Here is a 5,181-nt window from a genome sequence, read left to right as displayed (position 1 = left end):
TGCTTAAATCGCATTTTCTCGACGAGCTGAGCACTTTTTCTGAATTGTGCCGCTCCCGTCACTCTGGTTAGGTTGGCATCGAAAAAAACGCTCTCGGGTGCTTTAGAGTGCCGAGTTTATTACTGCGCATTAAGAAATGACCACCTCCAACGTTTGGTTTATGTTTTATAAGCATTTTTAATTTTATTGCTTAAATCGCATTTTCTCGGCGAGCTGAGCACTTTTTCTGAATTGTGCCGCTCCAGTCACTCTGGTTAGGTTGGCATCGAAAAAAACGCTATCGGGTGCTTTAGAGTGCCGAGTTATTCACTGCGCATGAAGAAATGACCACCTCGAACGTTTAGTTTATGTTTTATAAGCATTTTTAATTTTATTGCTTAAATCGCATTTTCTCGGCGAGCTGAGCGCTTTTTCTGAATTGTGCCGCTCCCGTAACTCTGGTTAGGTTGGCATCGAAAAAAACGCTCTCGGGTGCTTTAGAGTGCCGAGTTTATTACTGCGCATTAAGAAATGACCACCTCCAACGTTTGGTTTATGTTTTATAAGCATTTTTAATTTTATTGCTTAAATCGCATTTTCTCGGCGAGCTGAGCACTTTTTCTGAATTGTGCCGCTCCCGTCACTCTGGTTAGGTTGGCATCGAAAAAAACACTCTCGGGTGCTTTAGAGTGCCGAGTTTATTACTGCGCATTAAGAAATGACCACCTCCAACGTTTGGTTTATGTTTTATAAGCATTTTTAATTTTATTGCTTAAATCGCATTTTCTCGGCGAGCTGAGCACTTTTTCTGAATTGTGCCGCTCCCGTCACTCTGGTTAGGTTGGCATCGAAAAAAACGCTATCGGGTGCTTTAGAGTGCCGAGTTATTCACTGCGCATGAAGAAATGACCACCTACAACGTTTGGTTTATGTTTAATAAGCATTTTTAATTTTCTTGCTTAAATCGCATTTTCTCGGCGAGCTGAGCACTTTTTCTGAATTGTGCCGCTCCCGTCACTCTGGTTAGGTTGGCATCGAAAAAAACGCTCTCGGGTGCTTTAGAGTGCCGAGTTTATTACTGCGCATTAAGAAATGACCACCTCCAACGTTTGGTTTATGTTTTATAAGCATTTTTAATTTTATTGCTTAAATCGCATTTTCTCGGCGAGCTGAGCACTTTTTCTGAATTGTGCCGCTCCCGTCACTCTGGTTAGGTTGGCATCGAAAAAAACGCTCTCGGGTGCTTTAGAGTGCCGAGTTTATTACTGCGCATTAAGAAATGACCACCTCCAACCTTTGGTTTATGTTTTATAAGCATTTTTAATTTTATTGCTTAAATCGCATTTTCTCGGCGAGCTGAGCGCTTTTTCTGAATTGTGCCGCTCCCGTCACTCTGGTTAGGTTGGCATCGAAAAAAACGCTCTCGGGTGCTTTAGAGTGCCGAGTTTATTACTGCGCATTAAGAAATGACCACCTCCAACGTTTGGTTTATGTTTTATAAGCATTTTTAATTTTATTGCTTAAATCGCATTTTCTCGGCGAGCTGAGCACTTTTTCTGAATTGTGCCGCTCCCGTCACTCTGGTTAGGTTGGCATCGAAAAAAACGCTCTCGGGTGCTTTAGAGTGCCGAGTTTATTACTGCGCATTAAGAAATGACCACCTCCAACGTTTGGTTTATGTTTTATAAGCATTTTTAATTTTATTGCTTAAATCGCATTTTCTCGGCGAGCTGAGCGCTTTTTCTGAATTGTGCCGCTCCCGTCACTCTGGTTAGGTTGGCATAAAAAAAAACGCTCTCGGGTGCTTTAGAGTGCCGAGTTATTCACTGCGCATGAAGAAATGACCACCTCCAACGTTTGGTTTATGTTTAATAAGCATTTTTAATTTTATTGCTTAAATCGCATTTTCTCGGCGAGCTGAGCACTTTTTCTGAATTGTGCCGCTCCCGTCACTCTGGTTAGGTTGGCATCGAAAAAAACGCTCTCGGGTGCTTTAGAGTGCCGAGTTTATTACTGCGCATTAAGAAATGACCACCTCCAACGTTTGGTTTATGTTTTATAAGCATTTTTAATTTTATTGCTTAAATCGCATTTTCTCGGCGAGCTGAGCACTTTTTCTGAATTGTGCCGCTCCCGTCACTCTGGTTAGGTTGGCATCGAAAAAAACGCTCTCGGGTGCTTTAGAGTGCCGAGTTTATCACTGCGCATGAAGAAATGACCACCTCCAACGTTTGGTTTATGTTTAATAAGCATTTTTAATTTTATTGCTTAAATCGCATTTTCTCGGCGAGCTGAGCACTTTTTCTGAATTGTGCCGCTCCCGTCACTCTGGTTAGGTTGGCATCGAAAAAAACGCTCTCGGGTGCTTTAGAGTGCTGACTTTATCACTGCGCATGAAGAAATGACCACCTCCAACGTTTGGTTTATGTTTTATAAGCATTTTTAATTTTATTGCTTAAATCGCATTTTCTCGGCGAGCTGAGCACTTTTTCTGAATTGTGCCGCTCCTGTCACTCTGGTTAGGTTGGCATCGAAAAAAACGCTCACGGGTGCTTTAGAGTGCCGAGTTTATTACTGCGCATTAAGAAATGACCACCTCCAACGTTTGGTTTATGTTTTATAAGCATTTTTAATTTTATTGCTTAAATCGCATTTTCTCGGCGAGCTGAGCACTTTTTCTGAATTGTGCCGCTCCCGTCACTCTGGTTAGGTTGGCATCGAAAAAAACGCTCTCGGGTGCTTTAGAGTGCCGAGTTATTCACTGCGCATGAAGAAATGACCACCTCCAACGTTTGGTTTATGTTTTATAAGCATTTTTAATTTTATTGCTTAAATCGCATTTTCTCGGCGAGCTGAGCGCTTTTTCTGAATTGTGCCGCTCGCGTAACTCTGGTTAGGTTGGCATCGAAAAAAAACGCTCTCGGGTGCTTTAGAGTGCCGAGTTTATTACTGCGCATTAAGAAATGACCACCTCCAACGTTTGGTTTATGTTTAATAAGCATTTTTAATTTTATTGCTTAAATCGCATTTTCTCGGCGAGCTGAGCACTTTTTCTGAATTGTGCCGCTCCCGTCACTCTGGTTAGGTTGGCATCGAAAAAAACGCTCTCGGGTGCTTTAGAGTGCCGAGTTTATTACTGCACATTAAGAAATGACCACCTCCAACGTTTGGTTTATGTTTTATAAGCATTTTTAATTTTATTGCTTAAATCGCATTTTCTCGGCGAGCTGAGCACTTTTTCTGAATTGTGCCGCTCCCGTCACTCTGGTTAGGTTGGCATTGAAAAAAACGCTCTCGGGTGCTTTAGAGTGCCGAGTTTATTACTGCGCATTAAGAAATGACCACCTCCAACGTTTGGTTTATGTTTTATAAGCATTTTTAATTTTATTGCTTAAATCGCATTTTCTCGGCGAGCTGAGCACTTTTTCTGAATTGTGCCGCTCCCGTCACTAAGCATCGAAAAAAACGCTCTCGGGTGCTTTAGAGTGCCGAGTTTATCACTGCGCATGAAGAAATGACCACCTCCAACGTTTGGTTTATGTTTTATAAGCATTTTTAATTTTATTGCTTAAATCGCATTTTCTCGGCGAGCTGAGCGCTTTTTCTGAATTGTGCCGCTCCCGTAACTCTGGTTAGGTTGGCATCGAAAAAAACGCTCTCGGGTGCTTTAGAGTGCCGAGTTTATCACTGCGCATGAAGAAATGACCACTTCCAACGTTTGGTTTATGTTTTATAAGCATTTTTAATTTTATTGCTTAAATCGCATTTTCTCGGCGAGCTGAGCACTTTTTCTGAATTGTGCCGCTCCCGTCACTCTGGTTAGGTTGGCATCGAAAAAAACGCTATCGGGTGCTTTAGAGTGCCGAGTTATTCACTGCGCATGAAGAAATGACCACCTCCAACGTTTGGTTTATGTTTAATAAGCATTTTTAATTTTATTGCTTAAATCGCATTTTCTCGGCGAGCTGAGCACTTTTTCTGAATTGTGCCGCTCCCGTCACTCTGGTTAGGTTGGCATCGAAAAAAACGCTCTCGGGTGCTTTAGAGTGCCGAGTTTATTACTGCGCATTAAGAAATGACCACCTCCAACGTTTGGTTTATGTTTTATAAGCATTTTTAATTTTATTGCTTAAATCGCATTTTCTCGGCGAGCTGAGCACTTTTTCTGAATTGTGCCGCTCCCGTCACTCTGGTTAGGTTGGCATCGAAAAAAACGCTCTCGGGTGCTTTAGAGTGCCGAGTTTATTACTGCGCATTAAGAAATGACCACCTCCAACGTTTGGTTTATGTTTTATAAGCATTTTTAATTTTATTGCTTAAATCGCATTTTCTCGGCGAGCTGAGCGCTTTTTCTGAATTGTGCCGCTCCCGTCACTCTGGTTAGGTTGGCATCGAAAAAAACGCTCTCGGGTGCTTTAGAGTGCCGAGTTATTCACTGCGCATGAAGAAATGACCACCTCCAACGTTTGGTTTATGTTTAATAAGCATTTTTAATTTTATTGCTTAAATCGCATTTTCTCGGCGAGCTGAGCACTTTTTCTGAATTGTGCCGCTCCCGTCACTCTGGTTAGGTTGGCATCGAAAAAAACGCTCTCGGGTGCTTTAGAGTGCCGAGTTTATTACTGCGCATTAAGAAATGACCACCTCCAACGTTTGGTTTATGTTTTATAAGCATTTTTAATTTTATTGCTTAAATCGCATTTTCTCGGCGAGCTGAGCGCTTTTTCTGAATTGTGCCGCTCCCGTCACTCTGGTTAGGTTGGCATCGAAAAAAACGCTTTCGGGTGCTTTAGAGTGCCGAGTTATTCACTGCGCATGAAGAAATGACCACCTCCAACGTTTGGTTTATGTTTAATAAGCATTTTTAATTTTATTGCTTAAATCGCATTTTCTCGGCGAGCTGAGCACTTTTTCTGAATTGTGCCGCTCCCGTCACTCTGGTTAGGTTGGCATCGAAAAAAACGCTCTCGGGTGCTTTAGAGTGCCGAGTTTATTACTGCGCATGAAGAAATGACCACCTCCAACGTTTGGTTTATGTTTTATAAGCATTTTTAATTTTACTGCTTAAATCGCATTTTCTCGGCGAGCTGAGCGCTTTTTCTGAATTGTGCCGCTCCCGTCACTCTGGTTAGGTTGGCATCGAAAAAAACGCTCTCGGGTGCTTTAGAGTGCCGACTTTATCACTGCGCATGAAGAAATGAC

This window comes from Syngnathus typhle, unplaced genomic scaffold (genome assembly GCF_033458585.1).
Source record: "Syngnathus typhle isolate RoL2023-S1 ecotype Sweden unplaced genomic scaffold, RoL_Styp_1.0 HiC_scaffold_23, whole genome shotgun sequence".
In the NCBI taxonomy this organism is placed as follows: domain Eukaryota; kingdom Metazoa; phylum Chordata; class Actinopteri; order Syngnathiformes; family Syngnathidae; genus Syngnathus; species Syngnathus typhle.
This window is presented reverse-complemented; position numbering follows the sequence as displayed.